This window comes from Gossypium hirsutum, chromosome A02 (genome assembly GCF_007990345.1).
Source record: "Gossypium hirsutum isolate 1008001.06 chromosome A02, Gossypium_hirsutum_v2.1, whole genome shotgun sequence".
In the NCBI taxonomy this organism is placed as follows: domain Eukaryota; kingdom Viridiplantae; phylum Streptophyta; class Magnoliopsida; order Malvales; family Malvaceae; genus Gossypium; species Gossypium hirsutum.
The window spans coordinates 62901868-62929619 of NC_053425.1; positions in this window are offsets into that span (position 1 = coordinate 62901868).

Here is a 27752-nt window from a genome sequence, read left to right on the forward strand (position 1 = left end):
TTCAGCTGGTTGAAACTTGTCTGACACTTCTCTGACCACTCAAACTTGATATCTTTCTGGAGTAGTTTCATCAACGGTGTTGCGATCATCGAGAAACCCTTAACGAATCGTTGATAGTACCCCGCGAGTCCCAAAAAGCTCTGAACTTCAGAAACGTTCCTCGGAGGTTTCTAATCAAGAATGGCTAAAATTTTGTTCGGATCAACCCTAATACCCGAAGCGGATACAACATGCCCCAGAAAGCTGACTTCCTTTAACCAGAATTCACATTTATTGAATTTTGTATACAACTGATTATCTCGCAAAATCTGAAGTATTAACCTCAAGTGTTCGGTGTGCTCGGACTCATTGTGAGAGTAAATCAGACTATCATCTATGAACACCACTACAAATCGATCTAAATACTGTCTGAATATCCAATTCATCAAATCCATGAAAACCGCCAGGGCATTAGTGAGCCCAAACGGCATCACTAAAAACTCATAGTGTCCATATCTCGTTCTGAAAGCAGTCTTAGGAACGTCAGAATCTCTAACTCGCAACTGATAATAGCTAGATCGCAAATCAATCTTCGAAAACATGGAAGCTCCTTTCAACTGGTCAAATAAGTCATCTATCCGTGACAACGGATATTTATTTTTTATCGTCATTTTATTGAGCTGACCATAATCAATACACATTCGCATAGTTCCGTCTTTCTTTTTCACGAACAGAACTGGAGCACCCCAGGGTGAGAAGCTGGGTCGCACAAAACCTCTGTCAGTCAACTCTTGTAATTGAGCTTTCAATTCTTTTAACTCGGTCGGTGCCATACAATAAGGAGCGATCGAAATCGGTGTCGCACCCGAAACTAATTCTATGCCGAACTCTACTTCTCTAATAGGTGGCAATCCCGGTAATTCCTCAGGAAACACTTCTGAGTACTCACAAACTACAGGCACAGTCTCGAGCTTTCGTTCCGATACCTTGCTATCCAGTACATATGCAAGATAAGCTTCATAACCCTTTCTCACATATTTCGGAGCTAACACAGAAGATATCACTGCTGGTAACCCACTCAGATCACTAGACTCAATTCGAATTATTTCACCACTTGAACATCACAAGTCTATAGTCTTTCGCTTGCAATTTATCACAGCATCATGTTCGGTTAACCAGTCCATTTCGAGAATAATATCGAATTAATCGAAGGGTAATAGCATCAAATCCACCGGAAAACAGAAATCTTTAATTATCAATGAACATCTCTTGCATACTTTATCAACTAACACATATCGTCCCAAAGGGTTTGACACTCGTATCACAAATTCAGTAGACTCAAAAGGTAGAGTCTTACTGAACGCTAATGTTTCACATACGTAAGAATGAGTTGAACTAGGATCAATTAAAGCAAGTACACTAGTATCATAGAGAGTGAATGTACCAGTGATAACATCAGGGGAAGATGCCTCCTCTCGTGCACGGATGGCATAAGCTCTGGCAGGAGCTCGAGTCTCAGATCGAACAGCTGTATCGAAAGTCCCTCTCTGACTACCACCCCTTCCTCCTGTATTTCTCGGTGGTCTACCTCCAATCGTTGTACCACTCGATCTCGCACCTTGCATCTTATTTTTCTCATCAGGTTCCATGCAATATCGAATGACATGATCTCACGAACCGCATCTATAACAGGCCTTGTTAATAGACTTACCCCAACATTCACCTACATGTCATCTTCCACACTGTGGACATTCGGGTTTTTCTTGCCGATTGTTGCCAACACTAGCAACCGAAGTAGCTCGAGAGTCCATTGATGGTCGCTCCTTAATAGAAATTCCTGCAGTCGTCTTTGATCTGTTAGTATCATCTCTGAACTTCTTCGCAGCCGAAAAAGAATTTTTACCCACCGATCTTTTATGAAAGTCCCTAGCTTCATATTCAGCTTTCTTTTTCTCCTTTCCAAGCTCTTCAGCCTTGCAAGCTCGTTCAACCAGTGTTACGAATTCCTTTATTTCTAGAATACCCACCAGCAGCTTTAAATCTTCGTTCAATCCCTCTTCAAATCTTTTACACATGGCAATTTCATCAGTTACACGCTCCCGAGCATAACGACTGAGTCTTACAAACTCACGTTCATATTCGGATACCATCAACCAGCCTTGTTTAAACTCCAAAAATTCTTTGCGCTTTTGATCGATGAATCGTTGACTAATATACTTCTTACGAAACTCTGTCTGAAAGAAGTCCCAAGTAACTAGTTCCTTTAGAACAATCGAAATCAGGGTTCTCCACCAATAGTAGGCTGAATCTCGTAATAATGATATTGCACACTTTAGACACTCATCAGGTGTGCAAGACAGTTCATCGAAAACACAGATGGTATTATCAAGCCAAAACTCAGCCCTTTCAGCGTCATCAGTAGCTGTGGCTCGAAATTCCTCGGCCCCGCGCTTCCTTATCAAATCAACAAGAGGTTTACTCAGCCTCAAGGGATTAGTAGTTGCTGGTATTATAGGCACCGGAGGAGGATTATTTAAATTTGGAATTGGTTGAGCAGCCGGGTTTGTTCGGGCATATTGTGCAACCCACTCATTTATCATGGTAAAGAAAGCTTGCTTAGCCCCATTATCTTCATTGCTCGCAGATGGTTGAGGTTCAACAGGCGCTGTCCCTTGCGCAGGAGCAGGCGCCACACTCTCAACGTCATCTGCTAAGGCTCTCTCCGGAGTGGATTCCATTTACTAATCAAAACCACAATTTCAACCGTCAGAAGTCATCACACTATCATATGCTAGCATTATGGCATGTATAGCTAGACTCACACGTGCTACGGTAGTCCTAAAATCGACTAAACCGTAGCTCTGATACCAATTAAAATGTAACACCCTAACCCGTATCCGTCGCCAGATTGGGGTTACAAGGTATTACTTGAACAAAATATCATTTTGTTAAAAATAATACATGCACACACTTGGACTAACTTTTAAAAAAAACAAACAATTATTAATATCACATAGCCGATTGTATCTTAGACACATTCTAGTATAATATTAAAACATATAAACTTTATAAGTCAATATCTATAATCATATTACACATAGAGTACACACCGAATATGCCTCATATAATAACATGCATTTATATTTATTAGTGCATAACATTTTATATTGCAAAGCACATCGTTATTTAATATATAACCGAAACACATTATCATAAACCATTTCCTCACATACATAAGTATTTATCTAAGTAAATATTGCATTGTAGATTTATCATTTCCATTCCACATAGATTTATTATATATCTAAATCTATAGTATATGCTTATGTAACTTTCAAACAATCTCACATTACAATTTATACTTCATAAGGGTATGTCCTTAACTACAAACATAAATATATATGTATTCGAAAACATGAACCACCCATACCAAGCTGTGAACATGTTAAAACAAACATATACATGTTCAGATATAACTAAACTACTTTCAATGCCATATCACATATAACACATTAACCAATACAACAATTGAAATTCAAATAATCCATTCAATATGCAAAGCAAAAATCGAATCAACCCGCTTCACACATTCAAAGTCATTAAACAAATTTGACATTCATAATAAATATCAAAAATACTACTCCACCATAACACATTTCCAATTAACCACAAAGAGCTTAATCATAATCCAACAAAATCGAATTTAATCATGTAAGTTAATCCATTTTCTCATGGCTTTTCTGTACAATGCTATCAAAACAACAAAATCTCCTAAAATATTATCCTATACATGCCATAATGTTAACTTAGGATTAACTAAGAAGGGGTACCAAAACGTTGCTGGCAGGTGTGATGACTTCGAGGACGGTCCCGAGCATGAAACGGATCAAAAAGAAATCTAAATAAAAGACAAGTAAACACACCAAATGAGTTTTCAACCCAGTAAGCCGTAAGCCATATAATGCAAACAATTAACTGAATACGTCGATCTAGAAACTAGAAAGGTCCATAGATTACCGAAATTATCAATTCAACTACTAGTCAAGTCTTACTATTAACTCAAAGTATCATATAACAGAATACCTTAATTCCTTCCTACAATATTTAACAACGATGAAATAGATGCATTCATGTATCTATGTTTCAATTTTCATGTCTCCAATTTCTTATTCGGACAATAGTTTTTGCCCTTCATTTAGTTCCTACATTTATTTTATCAACAACCAATTTCGCACACGTAGTGCTCAAGCAAGGAATTTCTCACCTAAAGTGCCATGTTTACCTGCACACATAGTGCCTTAGTAATTCACATACATATTGACATTCAAATCCGCATACATAGTGCCATACAAATCCGCACACATAGTTCCGTACAAATTTACACACATAGTGCCATTCAAATTCGCACACATAGTGCCAAAGTCATTTCGTTTTAACAAAGTGATTTATTTAATTATCTAAGTATAATCGGTCACATGCCTTTCAATCGGAAGAATACATGAACGAGAGTAATTCCTTCACAATATGCATACACCAATTATGTATAGAATAACCAAGCTTAATTCCTTATAGACTTTCTTTGTGTTGGATGAAACGGTTCCAATCGGCTACTCGATATTCTTTGCTTTGTCCTTGCTTGATTCCCCTCCTTTGGGTTCTTGAGCTAAAATAAATAAATTAACTAATTTAATTACATTGCTAGTTAGTTATATCCCAAAATATTAATGATTTCATATCACAAGAATCACACAGCTAAAATTTGATTTTTCCACCTTAGGCTTTTAAGCCATTCGGCTATTGATCACCTAAGACCACATTACTATCCATAACCCAATCAATATTTCAATAAAACACCAATATATATAGATGTATTCGGTAACCACTCCTTGCTAATTACTCACATATATATAAATTTAATAATTTCCACTTCATCTTACAACCATCACTGTTCAAGACATTGAAACTTCAACTAATGTTTATCTAATGTCTCAAGGTCAAATGCATTATCACTACCACGATCTTAATTTAAATTTAGTAACTCTCATACCAACTATTTTAACCGAATTCTCCACAACACCTAGACTAAAATATGCACCTGAAACTTAGTACAATTTTATTATATCTTTCACTCCTAAAACATGAAAATATAACTCTTACCCCCCCTCTCCCATGTTTCGGTCAATTACTCAAATTATCTCATAACATGAATTTTTACATTTCCACTTATCTATCATGACTCATTCGGCCTTAATAATGAACCATTTATCATACGAGGAAAATAACAATAAAAATGACATTCCATCTAAACTCCATATGGCCGAATGTACAAGGTGTTACCCAACTACTTATTCAACAAAATCCACCCCATTCTATCGTCTACTTATTTAATTCAACATGAAAACAACCTCTAATTCTAACACTTTGGTTCACGGCATAGTGCCCAAACCACCATAGAAGTTTCAAATTTTCTTGACATTGCCAAAAGTGCATTTAGAAATTAACTTAACATAAAAAGAAAATTTAACCAACACTTCAAAACTTACCTCCTACAAGCAAAAGAAGGTGCCGAATTGCCTTAGGTAAAATTCCCTTTTTCTTTCCCTTTGTTTCGGCTTTAGAATTAGAAGAACATGAACACTCTCTCTCTCCTTCCCTTTTCTTCTTTTATTCATTCATTTATTATTAATTCATTTTTATTTGGATTATTTAATCATTTGTCAACATAAAAGTATATTTAATTAGACTTAGTGGAGGAACATCATTACTTGGCCGGCCACTTCATGCATTATGGGCATTTTGACATGCAAACCCAAGCTATCCCACTTTGTAATTATTTGATCCTTACAATTTACCTATCATATTTTTCTAAGTTTCTCAACTAAGTCCTTTCAAGTAAAAATTCACATTCATAAGACTAAATTAAAACATCAAATTTTCACACATGCACTATCACACATAGAAGATATGCAAATAAATTTTAAATAAATTTTATGTCTCGATTTTGTGGTCCCGAAACCACATTCCGACTAGGGTCACATTAGGGCTGTCACAGGTCAAGTATAGAAACAAGCCTAAATAAAATATATCAATAAAGGTCACATCTCAAACATAAAAATATGACATAATGAAAAACTATCAAATTTTTTCTTTCATAACCATGCATGAAATTTAATTCAAAATCTAACTATTCATGCTCATAAAACTTTTCATTTACAATTGCTCAAGTCATTTCTCTAAATAATTAACACATGGAATAATATAAAACGTATGAACTACTACCTTTAACAATTCTTTGAACTAAATCAAATTCGAACAAAAATTTGAATACTAGATATTTTTTAATAAAATATATTATTTAAATATAAAACCTACTATAGCAACATAAATAAATCTGCTAATATTCATTTTCATGAACAAATGAGATGCTTAAAACAATATATAACCCATGTAATCAAAACTTAAAAAGAAGACCATCTCAAATATTTAGACCATATATCAAGTTGATTTAATAATTAAAGATGTACCTTTTCTTTTTGCGTTCAAGAAGTAAGCAAATTAAACTTCAGTAGTAGACTTTGAATCTAATCAAAATCTATTAATAGCAAACTTTGAGAGTGAATCTTATTTTCCAGGTATACAATAAGTACATAACCAATAAATTTTCATACATAAGTTTTCTCTCTTGCAAGTTCTCATTAGTAATATTTTTCTACGTAATTTTAATTGAGAACTTATTCTGAATACTATAGAGTTATACCCACAGTTTTAAAAAAAAACTTGTAACTTCAGGTGCATCCAACCATAACAAGCTTTAGATAGAATTACCATATTCTATGGCTCATAAGTAGATCTTTCACAGTCAAATATTTTTCTTTCAATCCCTTAATGGGGATGATGACAAAAGAAGATTACAAAGATACATACAATCAATTCAAATCAATAACTTAATCTTCCTTTTTTTCATCCTTTCAAAATAAATATTTAAAGCAATAGTGATTCATATGAAATATAATCTTTTCTTCATTCACCATCTCAATATGATATCCATTATAATGAATATCTTTTTAAACTAATGAATTAACCATCACAAATTTTGTTCTTTTTAGATATTGATATATTAACTCTTCTGGAGCTTTCAACTAATTTTGTACTATCAAATCTTGGAATAATATTTATTTGTTTTAGTACCAAATAAGATAAATATTTCTTTATCTATAATGATAGAATTCATTACTACATTCTCATATCCTTCCTCAAAGAATATTAACATAAACAAAATATTTGGCATACGCCACATATGTGGCCAATAATCTTTCATATCACATTGATAGCATAAGTTATCTTTACCCTTTTAAGAGTTATCTTGAGAACTCTCATTGTTCTTTTATTTATTATTATGTTTCCACTTTTAGTGGTCCATGATTGTATCTTTTATTTTCTTTATGTTTGCATTCACTTTAGGGAATGCAAAAAATCTTGTAGGACAGACTTCTAAACACCTCCATTGATTCTTTATTTCATAATCACCATCGCAAACATACGTGGATTTTAAATCAGAATCTATCTATTCATGTTGTCATGGTTAGTCTCCAATTATAATAAACATGATATAGTAAATAAAGCATAGTAAAATATACCTGAAGATCTTTAACATCATCATCATCACCTTGGTTATTATTAGGAGCACTATTACAAGTACTAAAATAACTATACTTTCATAAGAACATACTACATATAAGTTATAAAATCATATGATGCTCTAATAAATTATTTGTACTTTATAATTTAATCTAAAAGGTATTATCCAATCATTCAAGGATAACAAATTAATGAGTAAATTCGATTCTATTGAATTTCCCTTTTTCCTTCTAATCAAAGGCAATTGATTAGTAATACTCACTCTCACAATTTTAATCAAATTTCAAGCATATTTAATACAAATAATTTAACCATCAAAAAATTTAATCATCCAAATATCATGCATACTATAATTTAATAAAATAATCTTAGTTTAAAAGAAACCTTAAAGTAATAATATTTTTTTGATAAAATAATTTTACCAAAAATCAATCAACAAAGGAAAAAAATATACCATGTAAGGATTACAAAAAATTTCTTTGTATAAAAAGGGCATAATTTTTTTTTTTGAGACTAATGTGTACCTGAGTAGTTAAAGGCTCTAATGATTACCCATAGTGTGCAAGCCTCAATTGAAATAGCAACAACTCTAAGAGGCAATCGACAATAGCAAATTTTGGGAAATTTTTGTGACTTATGGAGAAAAACAATTAAAAAAGAATCGTGTTGATAAAATGTTGTAAAATAAAAGATAGAGAACAAAGAACAAAGAGAATGAAAGAGAAAAGAAAGAGTGTATTTTATTGATCAATCGGGAATATTTACAATCATTCTCCAAAGTCTTTATTTATAGGCATTAGAAGTATAAAGAAGTAGAGATCTACTTCTAATGACTATTAGAATTTAAAGTATATCAAAACTTATCTAGATCTTAATGTACATCCACTTAATAAAATATCCATAACAAAAACTTAATTAACAAGGTAGACGGCTTACAACTAGCCTCCACCACTGTTTGACATTTAGAAAGTGTTACTCAATTGGTCTTTTAATTAATTAATCGAGCTTTATTTAATTAAACCGTAATTAATTAGGGCCTAATAGTAATTAACCTAAAATTTAATGGGATTTAATGACATTCACCACCGCTTGGACTTTTGAAAATGGCCTATTCACCATTTTTATCCTTTAGCTATTTAAAATCTATAGCGATTAACTTTTATCACTTTTATAATTTAGTCCTTTTACAATTTAGTCCTTTTTTTCTTAATTAACTATCAAAGACACAGGTTCCTCGGTCTTTCAACTTTGGAGGCAATTTATTTTTCAGCATGTTAGTGCACCCTTCAGTGAGTGTGTAACACCCCTTACCTGAGTTCGAAGCCGGAATAGGATACGAGGTGTTACCGGACTTGAACACATACATACAAACATTTTCGGGTCATAAAATTTCACTCGATTTTAAAACTTTCAAACTTCCTCTTAATGACCTTGATATAGACCTACGATGCCCAAAACGCGCTTTGGAAATGGTTTGAAAATAAACTAAACACTTTAGACAACTTTATAAAATTTCAAAGCAAACAAGGGCACACGCCCGTTTAGAAAGGCGACACGCCCGTGTGGAAGGGCGACACTATGACAGCCCTAATGTGACCCTAGTCGGGAAGTGGTTTCGGGACCACAAAACCGGGTCATAAAAATAATTAACTGTCATATTTGATGCTTATTATATGTATATATGCATGTGTGAAAATTTCATATTTGAATTTTGTTAATTGTAGGTGAATTTTAATAAATAGGACTTATGTGAGAAAATTTAGAAATGTGCTAGGCAAATGTAAAGTGGCCTATTAATGCATGCTATAGAAATGATGGGTTTGCATGTCAAATTGCCTAAAATTTGAGCTAGTGGCCGGCCATGCTATGGGTCATAGCATATTTTAAGCATGGTGTTAATGTTTCATGTTGGAAAGAATAAAATAAAAGAGTTAGTAATAAAATAAGGGGATGAAGGGTGATGAAAACAAAGAAAAGAAAAAAAAATGTTCATCCTTTAACATCTTTGGCCGAAAATTCTAAGGAGAAAGGAAGAAGAAAGGTTGAAGAGGTTCGGCCATGCATGTAACTAGGCTAAGGTATGTTTGATGTTGCTCCATGAGATTCATGTATATTTTTAGTTGTTAGCTTGAGTTCTACCTAGCCCATGGTTTAAATCTTTGCTATGTGAGGGAGATGATACTCGGCCATGGGTGTTGTCTTCTTGGTTGGTGTTTGATGTTGTGTTGATGAGGTATGAAGATGATAGAGTGTGTGTGAGAATTTGAAAAAGGTAGGTCTTAGCAACTTCATGAAGCATTCGGCCATGGTAGGAAGTAGAAGAGAAATATAGTTGTTGTTCATGTTAGATGAAGTAGAGAAGTTGTGTGCTAAGGCCGAACGTGACTTTGAATACTATTGAGTAATGTATGTGTTTTGAATTGATGGAATGGAGAGGATGCTTTAATTTTTGTTATGAATAATTATATGTTAAATTAAGGGTTGCTAAGTTAGCTATTAAGGTGAAGTGCAAATGTTAGTATTTGATTACTAGTGTATATATGTGTTTTAGCTGAACTTTGAACTTGAAACAAAATGGTAATTAGTCAATACAAGTGACCATATTTGTAGAATGTATTAAGTGTACAATCGGCCTCACCATAGACATACATATTCGGCCACATGAATGAATACATAGATTGATGTTGTACGTTCGGCTATAGGTAAGCATATTGATGGCTTTATCTTGACTTAGAAAATCAGCTAAAGGAGAATATTGGCTAGTAGGTTGAATTTGATTCATGATTTCATACATATATGACTCTAATGCCTAATATACATGGGCTAAGTACCTTGAATTTCTCCTTGATGTTCAAAATGATTAAATCAATTTATTTGTTAAATTAAGCTCAAGAGCAAAGGGGAACTAAATCCGACAAAGGAAAGGAAAAGGTAATCGAATAGACGTTGAAATCGTTCGACAACATTCGAGGTAAGTTTTCGAGTAATGGAACTTAGATTATGATTCGATTAGGTCATGACATATAAGTATGACAAATAAACGGTGATATAATGATTCTACTTGAATTATATATTGAGGTGATTAGTTTATACCTATGACGGGTAGCCGAATGTGTATAGAGGTCTTGTTATAAAGCCAATCAAAATCGTGCTCTTTGTATGTGGCTATTGAGCCGAAATTAGTAAGTGTGATAAGTTTCTTGTGTTTGAGTTTTGGTAATGAAAATGAAATATGGATGTGTCATGATTTATTGATATATGTGCATGGTTATTCGAATGATATCCGGGCTAAGTCCCGAAGGCTTTTATGCTAGTGACTATATCCGGACTAAGATCCGAAGGCATTTGTGCGAGTTGCTATATCCGGGCTAAGACCCGAAGGCATTTGTGCTAGCGACTATATCCGGGCTAAGTCCCGAAGGCATTTATGCTAGTGACCATATCCGGGCTAAGACCCGAAGGCCTTGTGCGAGTGGTTATATCCGGCTAAATCCCGAAGATACTTGGGTTTGGGAATGAGCGATCTTGCTGTAATAATTTCAATTAATACGCTCGTAAAATCCCAACGATGAGGTAAGTTTCGTATATGCATTGGAATAATTGATTCCTTCTAAATAGTGTTCGCTCAATCGATTAACAAGCTTCCGGCTTTTAGTCAAGTTGATTCCTTATGTACGAATATAAGGGTTGGAAATGTGAAGTAGGTATGATTGTGAGAATATGTGTATATGAAATTATTCGTTTAGTCATATGAATGCTATATTTTAGTTGTGCATGATTTCCTTACTCAAAACTTACTAAGCATTAAATGCTTATTCCGTTTCTTTGATTCTTTGTTTTATAGATTTTGGTTCGTCAGCTATCGGACTCGGGAGTGTCCAAGTCGAAGTCATCCACACTATCAAAGCCCTTGTGGTACTCTTTTAGTTGAACTCTACTAATGGCATGTATAGGACTGCCCTTGTGTTATTAGTCAAGTACTTTGGTGTTGTATATATTTGGATAGCCATGCGAAAATGGCTTATATATTTTGAGCATAGTGTTATAATCATTTTGTATGTATATGGTTATTGAGAGGTGTGGATATGCCTGGCAATGATTGGCCATTGGAATGGTTAATCATGATCATATTTTGTGCTATATATGCTAAAGGGCTAGTTGAATCATGGAAACTATGAAATAGGTAAAGTCTACCTTAAAGGCAGATGCTGACAGCAGTAGTGATGTAAATTTGAAAAATCACTAAAAATAGTAGGAATGGAATTAAATAGTGAATAAATTATGTAATCGAACCTTGTTGAATATACTTTCATATGTCAGAAACGAAATGATCATATGAGTCGTATTTTAAGAGATATTTAAGTTTTCATGGAACAGGGCCAGAGCGATTTCTGGATCCCCTGATCTGACTTTGGAAATTTACTATAAATTAACCAGAGATAATTATAAGTCATTCAATATATTTATAGATTCCTTTTTGAGTCTAGTTTTCTCAGAAACAAACGGCATAAGTATTGAAGTCCTGTACAGGGAGATATATAAGTCGTAATGCATGAAGGTCAGAGCAGTCGAACCCTGAAACAGGGGTGACTTTAACTAATAAACTGTACTAATTGGACTGACAAAAAATTCTAGAAAAAAAATTGTAGATGGAATTATGGGTCTAGTTTTATAAAAAATTTACGGAACTGGTTTTCGAGTTTTGGAACTTGAGTTATGATTTTTAAGGTGACAGTGATGCAGTTAGCCAGCTTGTCTGGAAATTTTAAATGAACTGTGTTTTACAATGAAATAAGTCTGTTAACACCTCGTGTTCGACTCCGGCAACAGTCTCGGGCACGGGGCATTACAGACACGCCCGTGTGTCTTCTTAACATGGCCATGTTGAAGGCCCATGTGGCTCACACAACTTGAACATATCGGGACACGCTCATGTCCCTAGCTCTTGCAAATTTATTTTTCGATTCGAACCTACAGGGGTTTTTACACAGCTTGGCACACGCCCGTGTCCATGGTCGTGTACAAAAACCTTGACATTCTGTTTTTGACATTAGCAACCCTTTAGGGGCACACGGCCATGGTACATGCCCATGTACTAGGCTGTGTCCTCCACACGGTTGGGACACACGGCCGTGTCTCAACCCGTGTGGTTACTACTGGGCATTTTGTTTTGCCAAATTTAGGTGCAGGGGACACACAACCTGACTACACGCCCATGGGGAAGACCGTGTGTCACACATGGCCTAGACACACCTCTGTGTGCCTGCCCATGTGGAAAAAAACAAGGCTATCTACCAAGCCTTTTTGCCACCCTTTCACCAACCTACACAACATCAAACATCTCCAATCCAAGCATAAACACACATAACCAAAACAGCCACATCCATGAGAATTTTCATCAAATGTATTTAATAGTGATCAATATTAGCTAACATCAATGGCCTATACAAAATGAATATCACATCCATATGAGCCAACAGTTGTGGCTAAACTAACATGACACTAAACAAAAAGAACAACTCCCTATACATGCCACACTCAAAATATTTAAACTAGTTATAACAAAAGCTTCAGGTGATAGAGCGATCGATGCCTCTGACATCCCTTGATTCCCAATACTAGCTTGGCAGATCTATAAGAAAATGGAAAAGAGAGGGAGTAAGCATAAAGCTTAGTAAGTTACAAGTAAATAATTAACATTGTTTTACCAAGTAACATCATACTCATAACATATCATACACTTTCACAAGTTTCTTGAATGACTATAGACATAACTTACTCATTTCATCCTTACTATTCATATACATAACCCGAGCTCATTCTCATAAGTTTCGTGTAGGTACCTATACCACTTGCAATGTAATCATAACTTTTCTCAATCATGATATAATCTTTAAGTTACCCGTTGAGCCGGTTGGAATAGTAAATGGATACCCGATAAGCCTCATACAAAAGGGTAAGATATTGATGTCATGTTCCAGACATGGTCTTACACTGGCTCTCATATATCGGTGCTGATGCCATATTCCAAACATGGTCTTACACTAGCCCACATGTCGAGGTTGATGCCAGTCCCAGACATGGTCTTACATTAGCTCTCTTATCAATGCCGATGCCATGTTCCAAACATGGTCTTACACTAGCTCACATATCGAGGCCGATGCTATAATAGCCTAATTTTTAGTGGTATTGGGAATAGAGATTTGAGATCACTAAATCCGACGGGTGAGTTGAAAATTTAATAAATTAATACCTATGAGTCAAATGTGAATATAAAAGCATTTTTGAATTAGTGAATTTGGTGATTTAAAAGAATTAATTAGGTAAATTGGGTCGAGAATGAGTTATCGAGACCTCAACTTCATAAATTGAGCCATAAATATTTTTAGAAATATTTATGGAGTGTTGATGAGGTAGTAATAAAATTTAGTCAGAAAATTTTGACGTTTGGGTGGTTAATTAAATAAAAAGGACTAAATTGAAAAGAGTATAAAAGTTGCTAAAAGGATTAAATAGCTCAATTGTCAAACGAGGAAGGAATAATGTGCAAATAAGCCCAAAGGAGATATTTTGGGCGGCAATAGCTGAGAAAAATCAGGAAATGGGTGAAATAAGGGCAAAATTGGAAAATTGACAAAATTGGCTAAATAAAAATGGGACTAAATTGGAATATCTAGAATTCTCTTCATTTCTCTTCATATTCATCAGCTAAAAAACAACCATGGAGGAGGGTTCAAGCTGGTTTTCATACTCTATCTTCATGTAAGTTTAATTCTTGCTTTCTCCTTGACCATTTTATGTTTTTGGACTTTTACAATTGGGTCCAACTTACTATTTCATTAGTTTTTGATTCCATGTCTAATTTTTGAAGTTGTTATGGATGAGTTCTGGAAGTATATGATGATTTGGCATGGAATTAGAGCTTTAAATTGTTTATATTCTGATTTTATTGAAAGAATTGAATAGAAAGTGAATGTTTGGGACCTAATTGTAAAAGAGTTTGAAGTTAGAGTTTTATGTGGAAATTCTGAATTTCAGTACTTATGAAATAACTTATAATGTCTAGAAAAAGTATTAATTTATAAAATTATCTTAATTAAGGTGTTAATTGAGCAATGACTGAATTGTATGAATTGTGAAATTTGGGGTAAAATGGAAATCAACATTTTGCACTAAAACTGTTTTGGGCAGCAGCAGTAGTTTAACTTTGAAAATTCACAAAAAAATTGTAGAAATCGAATTAGAGGATGAATAAAAGATGAAATTAAAGCTTATTGAGTCTAGTTTCTTATAAAATAAATTATTTAGCATGGAATTGTAAATCATAAGATACAATAACTTTTGTGAGACAAGGTCAGAATGATTTCAGGTTCCCCTGTTCTGAATTTGTAAAATCATAAAAAAATGGATAAAAATAATTAGAGGCTTAAATTTATATGTTTAGAATCCTGAATGAGTTTATTTCCAAGAGAAACAAATGAGGACATCATTCGAATCTTGTACGAGAAGATAATTAATTTTTAGTGAAGAAGGGTCGGAACTTTCAGACAGCAGAACAGGGGAGACTTCAATGAATAAAATGTATTAATTGGCCCAACCAAAAATTATGAAATTTGAATGATAAGAAGATACATGAGTCTAGTTTCTGGGAAAATTTATGGATCTTAATTTGGAGTTCTGTATCTCAAGATAAAAATAATTTAGTGACTATGACACAGATGGACAGCTTGAATATTCACATAAGTAGATAGTGAAAATTATGGCTAATGTTACCTACAAGTGTGTTGTTTATACTAAGGATGTGGATGGAGAGGAGGAGGAGGAAAATATACAAAAATATATGAATGACTCGTGTATAAATTGATCACATGCCCGATCATAATCGATAAGTGTTGGATTAGAAATGATATAATGTTTTATTTGGTATATTTATTATGAAATTATGATTATCGTTATAATACAAAAATTGAACTTGTGAGTTTATATAGCTAAATTTTAGTGATTATTTGTTAATTTTATGAATTTCATGATGTGTTATTTTATATGTATTGATGATAAAATCGTGAATAATGTAAAAGCATGAAAATTGAATAAATGATCAAATTGAGCATTTCAGTTCAGTGACAAGATGAATTGAAGGAAAAGACCATGGTTGGACTATGGCAACAAGTGATAAGTGATAGCTTCGGCTTCACTTATCTGATCAAGGAAAAGTGAAAGTGATAAGTGATAGCTTCGGCTACACTTATCTGATCAATGACAAATGACAAGTGAAAAGTGGTAGCTTCAGCTACCTGATCAATGAAAAGTGGTAGCTTCTGCTACATGATCAGTGAAAAGTGGTAGTTCCGGCTACCAGATCAGTGAAAAATGGTAGCTCCGGCTACCTGATCAGTGAATAGTGGTAGCTTCGGCTACAAGTGACAAGTGACAAGTGACAAGTGACAAGTGATTTCTGTATAAGGCCATATCTGGGATATGGCATCGGTGTGATATATGCTACTGTATAAGACCATATCTAGGATATGGCATCAGTGAGATATGTGATTCGTGTAAGACCATAGCTGGGCTATGGCATCGATATATGAATATGTGTAAGACCATATTTGGGCTATGGCATCATTATGTGAAGATGTGTAAGACCATAGTTGAACTATGGCATCAAGAAAACGAAGTACTCAATTTCGTAAGACGTTCACTAATTTGACAAAGTTTGGTAAGTGTTACATGGAATTATGTGATACAAGGAAGTACGAGTTGATAAGATATGAGTACAGAACTTGGTTGATAAATGAATTTATTTGTGATTATATAATTGTTCATCTTGAATGTACTGTTCATATGTATTGATAATTCAAATGTTTTAATGAATAAAATTCCGATATGGAATAAATTGAACACGAGACAAATAATTATGAAATTGAACTCGGAATTCATGAAAATGACGGTTATTGATATATGGAGACATGAGACATTGATATATGAATATAGAAAATGTTTGATAAATGTGTTTATTCATAATTATAGAATTATATACCTCATGTGTACTATTTGCATAAAGATGATATTTCAAATACTTTGGTTATTTAAGCTTAAATATGAAATAGTCTGAAATCAAGATAAGTTGTTATGAAAATATATTTAGATTACAGAGATATGGCTGATATATTGTTGTATGATTGCATAACGTGAAATTGTGTATATATATGAGAAATTGAATGAGAATTAAGCCCATACACGTTTCTTGTTATTTATATGAAGTGTATGACTGAAAAGGGTGATGAAGTTATAAACAGAGAGTTACACGGGTTGAAAACACAAGCGTGTGACTCTCCAAAGTGTGAAAATTTTCTAAGTGTTGCAAAAGTTTCATATGTTTACAGTTTGGTCCCGAACCACCCTAAATGTATGTTTTGGGCCCCGTAGGCCCATATAAGGGACGTTAAACATATGTATGAAAGTTTTTAATTTAGAAAAAATTTTATGGCTGATTTTTTACATGATTGATCATATTAAGTTTGGTAATGCCTCGTATCCTATTCTAGGCTTGGAATACGAGTAGGGGGTGTTACAGATGCGATGTCCCTGACATGGTCTTACACTAGCTCTCATATCAATGTGGATGCCATGTTCCAAACATGGTCTTACACTGGCTCACATAACCCTAGTATCGCAGCATGGATATCCAATCTATTCCTATGGTTCAACAGGAAGTCTCACCACATCAAATTTCGTCATGCATATTCGTAATAAAATCGAGCATTTCATGAAATATTAATAATTTAATGCATAATAACAATAGAGTTGTAATATTTACATTCAACTTACCTCGATATACAAAAAGTGGGCGACTAGTTGGATTTAGTCTACTAGCTTGGCCTTTCCCCAGTCTATGCCCGGATTTCGTATTTCTTGATCTAAAATGATAAAAATTCACTGATTTAATCATCATATTAATCAATGCATTTCATAATTCATATTTTGGCAAAATGACCATTTTGCCCCTAGACTTTCACAAAATTACGATTTTACCCCTAGGCTCGTAAATCGATTTTTATCAAATTTCCTATTAAACCATACCTAGCCAAACATTTTTTTACACTTATGGAATCTCCCAATTTTGATTATTTCACACAATTACTACCTATTTTATAACCTTTACAAAAGGGTCCATTTTAGGTGTTTTTCATGAACACCACTTCATAAGAGTTATTTATTTCACAACTATAACTCCTTTTCTTCCATAAATTTTTAGCTCATAACATACATGCTTTCATGGAAAAACCTTAAACTCTCAACCATATTGCAAAATATCCCTCCATTAGGTAAATTAAGCTACAAGGGTCCCAAAAGTACAAAAATTATCAAGAAAAGTCATTGAAATCACTTAACTATGAGAGAACTTAATGGATAAAAGTTTCAAGCTTCAAAAACCCCTTTCTTGCTGATATTTTCGGTGGAGAAGATGAACGGTAAAAGATGAAGCCCTTTTTTGTTTTATTTTATCTTATTTCTAATCAAAATAAGCTACCAACTTCACCTAATTTTGAATTTTCTATTCTTCTTTGTCCCTATGGCCGGCCACCCCTATCGAAATGGGTATATTTGCCCTTTAAAGACCCCTAATTATGATTCTCTAGTTATTTAACACCATTTGCTAGAAAAACAAAACTTTTGCCCTTTATGCAATTTAGTCCTTTTTTCACAATTAAGCTCATAATCGCTAAAGTTAATTCATCAAAATTTTCATGCATCCATGTAAACATGCTATACACATAAAATACTATTAAAAATAATTTCTCTAGCCTCAGATTAGTGGTTCTAAAATCACTGTTCTGACTAGGCCCAAAATAAGACTGTTACAGAGTGTGACTATTTCAAATTCTCCCAATTGTCTTTTCCATGAAAGTATTATTTCATAAAATTGACATAGTTGGGAATTGGTTTATTGATGTGAAGTTGCTTAAGGACATCCAAGAATCGCCTAAATTGTTAATTTTTGTGATTCTAAAATCGTTGGGGAAATGGTGGGGTAGACGAACTTCAGGTTGCAATGATTGTTTTGCCTAGGCATTGTGTTCAGAAATGCTATCTGAGTTTGCTTTGGCATTGCTTGGTCCAGTTTTCTTATTTGTGGTGCTCTTCTTATGTTTTTCAAGAGTACTACTTTGACCAGATTCTGAATTTACTGTTTCAGGAACAACACTTTTGTCAACTCTATCTAGCTATGTGCCACTTTTAAGAGTGATTACTTTACAATGTTCTTTCCCATGTGGTCTTGCCTTCTCAGTATCACTAGGAAAAGTTCCTTATTTTTTTTTAGTTCAAAGCACTAGCTATCTGTCCTACTAGGTTCTCTAAAGCTCGTAAAGATGATGCTTGGCGCTAGGTCACAACATCGTTCTTGGCCATATACTCCTTCAATAAAGATTCAATAGATGAGGAAGAAGATGATGTTTGCCCTCGTTGAACTCATTGTTAAGGGGGTATAGACTGATGAAAATTGGGTGGGACATTCATGGTATTAATCTGATAGCTGTGTTGAAACTTCCATCTTCTTGATTGTTCCACCTAAAATTTGGGTGTTGCTTCCAACTAGGGTTATATGTGTTGGAATAAGGGTTGTTGTTCGTATTGAAGTTGCTCATATAGTAGATAGATGTTGGGTTCAAGGGACACTCTTCAAACACGTGATCTGTACCACAATAAACACAAGATAACCTAGTTGCTTTCAGCTTATTAGGCTTTTGCATGGTCTTTATCATGTTGGCTAGCGAAGATACCTGAGTAGTAAGCGATGTAATAGCATCCAATTCAATCATCCAGCTACTCTCCTACCAGTTCTAGCTTTTGTTGTGGGGTACTGATAATCATTATTGGTTATTCTCTCCAAAATCTCATATGCTTCATTGTAGGACTTCTCTAACAAAGTTCCATTAGTTAAGGCATTATAGAACATCTCTATTTGGGTCCAATGTTGAAATCCATGCATAGGACATTTCCTAAGCAGATCTTTGAAGCTTTCCCACACTTCATACAGTGTTTCATTCTCTATTTGCCTGAAGGATGTTATGCTATTTCTTAGTTTAGCATTCATGTTGGGTGGGTTATATCACAGCAGGAATCTTTGACAGATATCATTCCATAATTCTACTGTTCCATATGGTAAAGCGTTGAACCATGTTCTAGCACGATCTCTTAAAGAACAGGGAAACATCTTGAGTTTTAAGACATCTTTAAGGACACCTTACTGTCTGAAAGAATTGTACACCTCCAAGAAAAGTCACAAGTGAAATCTAGGATCTTCAATTAGCAAACTACCAAACTGGCCAATTGATTGAAACATCTAAAACATTATAGGTTTCAGCTCAAAGTAAGGAGCTTGAATTTGAGGCCTGACTACTCCAGGATTGAGGTTTTCTAAGATAGGAACTACATGCTCTCAAGTTGGCCTATCCCAATCACGAAACATCTAAGCAACCTGAGGATTACCATTGCTAGCTCCCAGATTAAATAGCTCATTCAAACAAGGTTGATTGTTACCACCTTGATTTGTTTCTCTTCATTCTCTTTCCTTTTTTACAAGGCCTTTTAATTTCTGGATCTAAGGGATAGAGTTTTTCAAGACGAATGTCTCTATACATACAAGTAGTAACAGACCTATTGTAATCACAAAATAAATCAACTAATGGCTAATATAAAAATTACAGTAACAAAAACTAAAGTTGCCAATTGTCAATCCCCAGCAACGGTGCCAAAAACTTGCCGTGTGTGAATATGATGTGCAAATTGTGCAAGTATACACATTGAATAAAGTAATAAAGTGATGAGTGAGTATTGTTCCCATAAGGACTGGATTAATATTCTTTATCTAAATTATCACAATTGAGTAGAAAAGATAAATGAATTGAATGATATTTTGAGAAATAACAATGCAATTAATACACTAAAAACAAAAATAATAAAATGTACTATCGTAGATTGCATTTGGAACAAATCAAATAAAAGCACTAAGGATACTACCAAGATTGGAATATTGATTGTAAAGGCTGGGATTACTAATGAATTAATGACCCGGGAACAACGCCATAGAAAAAATATGGTAACCTACAGCTCGATTGGGTATTAACGTAGTCTACCTCTGTCGAAAGTAAGACCTAAAACTATTCACTCCTAAGATAAGACCTAAAACTATTCACTTCTAAGACACTATACATTTATGGGCTAAAAATTAGCAACCATGAATGAAGCACAACCTTCTAAATTATATAAGGTAAAACTTTGTACTTAATAATATTATACATATGCCTTTAATAATATTAGCCAATTTCAAAGGCTTTGTACAAAATAATCGGTCAAATACTATACTTAATATTTTAAGACCTAGACTATTATGACACGTAACAAAATAACTAAGTCTACTATACATGCCATAATTCAAAATGTTTAGTTCAAATACCCAAAAAAATTGATAGTGCAGGCAGATCTTCAACGATCGTTGACTCCTGTGCAAGCTGGACGACACTATAAGACAAAAGAGAGAAAAGAGGGTAACCTTATAGCTTAGTAAGCAAGTATGTAAATAATGAATAAGAATCTAATATGTTTACACAATAATTCAAGTGTATCTACTTTTAATTTCACCATTTACTCATCTTTGGTCAAGCTGTCTCTACTGCATCATACTCACTAAATAAATCATAACTCGAGTTACAAAACTTGAAATTCAATTCCGTAAAATTTTCCTGAAACTAGACTCATATTGATTTTTAGTAATTGTTTTCTAGAATTTTTGGTCCAGCTAATTAGTACAGTTTATTCGTTAAAGTTTCCCCTATTATACAGCTTGACTGATCTGACCTCTGTTCACTACGAATTGAATTTCTCCCAGTACACAATTCAAATAGCCATGAAATCTATTTCATTTAAAACTAGACTCAATAAGGAATATAGAAATTTAAACTATATTTCTTAATTAGTTTTTTAAAAATTTTAATGATTTTTCAAAGTAAGAACAGGGGATCACATAGTCATTCTGAGCAAGTCACACACAATTATAAATATCTCAAATTATAGAGTTCCTTTACTTTCTCTGTTTCTTTTACATGAAAATAGACTCATTAAGATTTAAATGTATATCTCATTCAGCCTCTAATTGAATTCCTACTATTTTTGGTGATTTTTCAAATTCACATCACTGCAACCGTCCAAAACAGTATTATTGCTAATTCACTCTTTCACACTTTCTTTGTATTTACCTCATTTAACCTACATATCACAATTCACTTTCACCACATTTCATACATCACAAGTGTAGGTTCATGATTACAATGTCACTATAAAATCTTCCCGTTGAACAATTCGGATCAATCCTCGATACTTAGTGGTTTCAGCACACAGCTCCACCATCATATTTCATATAATTCGGCTCTCTTTTACACATGGTGAACACTTAGTACCACCCATGTGACCTAGCCAATTTATCTCGTAGCTCTCTTGTCTACATGGTGTTTTTCACTTGGAATCACACATGTGACCTAGCTACATTTATCCTCTCCCGTAGCTCTCTTGTCTACATGGGATACATCCCGTATCACACATGTGACCTAGCTACTACATAGTGTCTCGTAGCTCTCTTGTACACATGATGTGCACTTAGCACCATACATGTGACCTAGCTACATTTCATCTATATTATTCAATCTTTCCGAAAGTTCAACTGAGATTTCTCTCACTATTACTTATTTCCATTCTTCCAATAGTCGGTTTATGATTCAAAATCAACTAAAATATATAAAATAGGCTGAAATAAAAAAATGTAAATGAAGTTAATGTATTATTTACATACGAACTTACCTCGGTGCAAAATATGGAAATTTTGCAATTTAGTCCAAAACCTTTTCCTTCCCTCGTCCGAGGTCGATTCCACGCCTTTCTTGATTATTGAGCTTGAATCCTTGAAACAAACCCTAGCTATGGAGAACATGCAAGTTTCGGCCAAGTTAAATGAGGATGAACACATTTTTGTGTTATTTTTCCCATTTTATTTCATTTATAATGTAAATAACCAAAATGCCCTTACTACTAAACTTTCTAAAAATTCCATCCATGTCCAAATTTTTGTCCATATAAAGTATAATGGTCTAATTGCCATTTAAGGACATCTAATTAAAACCCCCATTTCAATCAAGTACTTTATGAACTAGAACACACATATTTTTCACCTATTTCAATTTAGTCCTAAACGTCAAATTAAACACCCAGTCGATAAAATTTCGCAACGAAATTCTCACACGATTATGCAATCATAATATAAACACTAAAACTTAATCAAAATAATAAATTCTTGGATTCGTGGTTTCGAAACAACTATTCTATTTTGGCCCTAAATCGGGCTGTTACAGATAGTTACTGCGTACCACTTAACTTTGGCTGGGTCTTGCTTGGTCCCTCTTAATTTATCCAAGTCACTATATAACCTGCATTCAAGCAATAATTTTATAAGTTTAAAAGAACTTAGTGAGATCTGTATATTGAATTTAAGAAAAATTAGAGACTTTTGGCTCAAAATTAAACTCCCTGAATTTCGTAGGAGAAGTTGTGAACTTAATTGTCAAAGCTCATGCCATACGTGTCATATGTTGTTTATTAGCGGATTAGTCCTTAGTTTGATCCTGACCATGTTCACTCTTGGGAATCATTCCATTTCCTATTTCCCATTGTTCTATCTCTCTGATCCTTGCCTTTATTATTCTTTGCTAGCAACACTTGGTGACTACCCAAGTAATTGCCATTACTGCGGTTTTTACTAGAATACAATGTCCTCACTAACCTAGAGTGTTAGTGCCCACAACACCATATACTTGCTTTGTCGATCTATTCGTTAAAAAGGTTTCATTAAACATTCATATCCTACCTTTTGTAGATCACCAAACTCTCTATTGTTTTTTTTTCGTGGTCCTAACGGATCTCCACTGTTCACTATTCTCTGACAGACTTTACTGGCCTTTTAGCCTTGAGCAACCATTTCCTATCACGAAGACTCTTATCTTTCTATTCAAACTTTCGACTAACTTTTTTTTACTTATCGATTTATGACTTCATCTTAAACAGCCTAATCCATGTTTGCTTAAACTGTATGAACTCCACAACTTCCTTGGTAGACTTGTTTTGACGAACATTTTGTATACCTTCTTATATAAGGAGTCTCTTCCTATATTCTACCTCACTAGGTCAAGACGTTTCCTTGGCCCCACTCACTACTTCTTTCTGCGAACTCTCACATTGACCCAAGGGTTCATTCCTTAGACACGCTAAGCTCATTCATTGCTATGACTTACCATACCCGTCACACAATGAATTCTACTTTCACCCATAGTGTCCCTCATGAACTGTGGATTTTCTAATTGTGCTTCCCATGTTTAACGTCTTGTCGGGCTTCCTTATGTTTTCTGTCGCAACGAACTACCCAGTGTTTACTGTCCTAGAAGACTCCATCGATTGTCGTAGTCGAACTATAGTCTTACACCTTTTAACCCTATGTTTATTGTCCTGATGAACTCCTTATACAACAATAGCCTAGCTATGGTCTTACACATTAAACCTCTTCTGAGGTGTCATCTAGTGGGACCTTACCACTATTGCGATGTCACACCATAAAGCCTACTGACCACCGTCGCATTGTTGCTCTATGGAACTTAATATCTATTGGTGCTCAAACCTTGATGCTCAAACACCGTAGTGTCCCCTTCGAAAGGCCAGGAGCTTTGAACATCATAGTTTGCACTCATCTATCCCATCAGTAATTTCCCTACCATACTCCGCCATTAAAAACATGCAATTCATGCATTCCATACATGTAACACCCCTAACCTATATTCGTCACCGAAATAGGGTTACGAGGCATTACCAGACTTATACACTAGCATTTATACAAAACCATGTCATAAATTTACACTCCAAATTAAAACTTTTCAAATTTCACCATAAAGTCCCTAATATGGCCTACGGGGCCCATTACATGCTTTAGAAGTGATTTGGAACTAAACCGGTAACTTTGGAAAACTTTGAAAAACTTTTCTTGAAGCTAGGGGCACATGCCCGTGTGGCTAGCCCGTGTGGCTCCCATGGCCTGTGGCTAGCCCGTGGGCAATTCTGACTTGCAATTTCTTAAGCATCAAAGGGGCACATGGCTTGGGCACACGCCCATGTGGCTAGGCTGTGTGGTAAACTGATTTTTCACCATTTTTAAGCCATTATTACACAATTTTGACACACAACCATGCTTGAAACCTGTGTCTTTCACACGACCAAGACACATGGTCGTGTCTTTTGCCCGTGTACTATCTCGACTTCACATTTAAGAATGTAGGGGACACACGGTCATTTCACACGCCCGTGGGCTTACCGTGTGTCACACAAAGCTTAGACACACACCCGTGTGTCTAACCATATAGCCAAAAATAGGCCGTTTTAGGCCACTTTTCTCACCCTTTCATCCATTACCTGCACTTAAACACAATTATATACAAATTAAAACCAACCAATCAACCAATTTATGCCCATAATATGCATTTGATATTAACACACTACTTCTTAACCATTAAACTAAGTTTCATACACATATGTCATCCCTTTTACATACTTTAACAATCTATAACTTTATCCAACCAAATACTTATACGTGCCATATAAAGCAAAAGATAATAACCCAAAAATAGTGTGATTCTTGGTGATGATCCGATCCTCTGACTCCACGTTAATGTACAAGACATGTCAATCACATTCAAGTAAGCTTGTGAAAGCTTAGTAAGTTCATAGGCTTAGAACGTAAACTTACCAAATATGGTAAAGCATTCGCATATTATACAATTCACTTATTTCTCCTGTCATTCACAAACCAAATCAATTTCACTTAATATTATTCACACTTAAACTTCATTCTTTTGGGCCCATTTATCACTTACCATCTCTCTTCAAATTAATAAACTATATGAAATTGAGTACTTCATCTTCACTTTGCCATAGTAAAAATATGGACTTGCACATGATCACTTTTCACTTTCCGACGCCATGGCCCAGCCATGGTCTTACACAAGTCATATATCATACCGATGCCATATTTCGGATATGGTCTTACACGGGAGCATTTATCACTTTTCTCTGATGCCATAGCCCAGCTATGGTCTTATACGGGAATCACTTATCACTTATTTTCCGATGCCATAGCCCAGCTATGGTCTTATACAAATATCGCTTATCACTTGTTGCCATGGTCCAACCATGGTCTTTTTCCATCAATTCATCGTTTGTCACTGGACAGAAGTACTCAATCCGATGTTTCATTCAATTTGATCATTTCTTCAATTTTATATTTTTACATTGTTCATGGTTTTATCATAATCATATAGTATAACTCATTATAAAATTCATAATAATAACAATGATCACTAAGATTTAGCCACATGAACTTACCTGGGCTAATTCGCAATAGTTGTAGAAGTTCGAGAAAATTATTCGACTATTTTCTCCTTTCTACGATTCACTTCAATTTCTTGATCTATAATTTCAAAATAATTCATTAATTAGCATTTATTTCAATTTTATTTTATCTCACAATTTATACCCTTTAATTCCTAAAATTACACTTTTACCCTAAATTTCACAATTTTCACAATTTGGTCCTTGACCAATTAACTCATCAATAGAACCTTTTCTTCTCAATTAACACTTTCCTTAGACATTTTAAGTTACTTCACAACCATTGAAATTTAGAATTTCCACATAAAACCTTAATTTCAAGCTCTTTTGCAATTATGTCCCCAAATATTCACTTTCTATATAATTCTTTCAATAAAATCAACATATAAACAAATTAAAGCTTTAATTATATGCTAAATCATCATAAACTTCTAGAACCTATTCATGGAAACTTTCAAAATCAACCATGAAATCAAAAACTAATGAATTAGATGATAGGACCTAGTTGTAAAAGTCCCCAAAACACAAAAATTCAAGAAATAATTGTCAAAACCATTTTCAAATCGAGTTTTGGAAAATGAGAATCGACTTTAAAAATGAAAACGGGAGTCGCCACCAATCTTTTTAGGTGTGATTGGATCACCTTTAAAACATTTTGTTTTAAAATCATTAGTTTTGGTCCACGAAATAAAAGAACGGGTTCGGGAGTCAGTTACGTACGAGGAAGGATTAGCACCCTCGTAACTCCCAAAAAAAATTGGTACCTAACTGATTATCAAATGTCTTTAATGTCAGAAATTCAAAAAGTTTTAAGATGTAATCCTCTTTAAATTAGTATAGTTTGATTTTTGTAAACTAAAGTTCATTCGTATCAAAGTATTGACACTAAATTGGCTTTTTAAAAATACCTATCTCGAAACAACAAAACGCTACATCCAATAAGTTAGGACATATTATTTTGCAATTCCAAGACAGTAGCTCACGTTTTGCAAACATTTAAAAACTTAAAAAGGGTACTTGATTATTCGAACTTAACGAGAAAAGTTGCAACCCAATAAGTTAGGGCACTACTTTATCGAAATTTCCAAACACCGAGCATTGCCTTTGTATTTTTTTTGAAACTTTGGGGCCTTATTTTTAAAAAAAAAAAGATGCGTGGGGAATTATATTGTACTATAAATCATACATAGTAACATATTATTATAGTAAATAAATAATACATGCATTTTAACAAAATGATAACAATAATATGAAGATCGCATTAGATACATAAAAATTATATGTACATGGCAAATATTAACAATATGCATACAAAGATATATATATATATAGCATGTATTGAGAATGAATAAACAAAATATACAAGGTAATATTTAAATAATGCATGATATATAAGAAAGCAATAATTAAATAATATATGACATGCAAATAAAAGTATAATATCAATGTACATGTCTACAAAATATAACATATAATAATAAAAATAACATTTAACACATACATGTTTCATGCAATATAAAAATCTACAAAAAATTAATAAAAAATAAAATGATTGATTGCTAACAAAATATGCATATAATTAAAAATAAGATATTTCATAACAATTTTAAAATAGTATTTAATATATAATATATAATATAATAACAAGAATATTT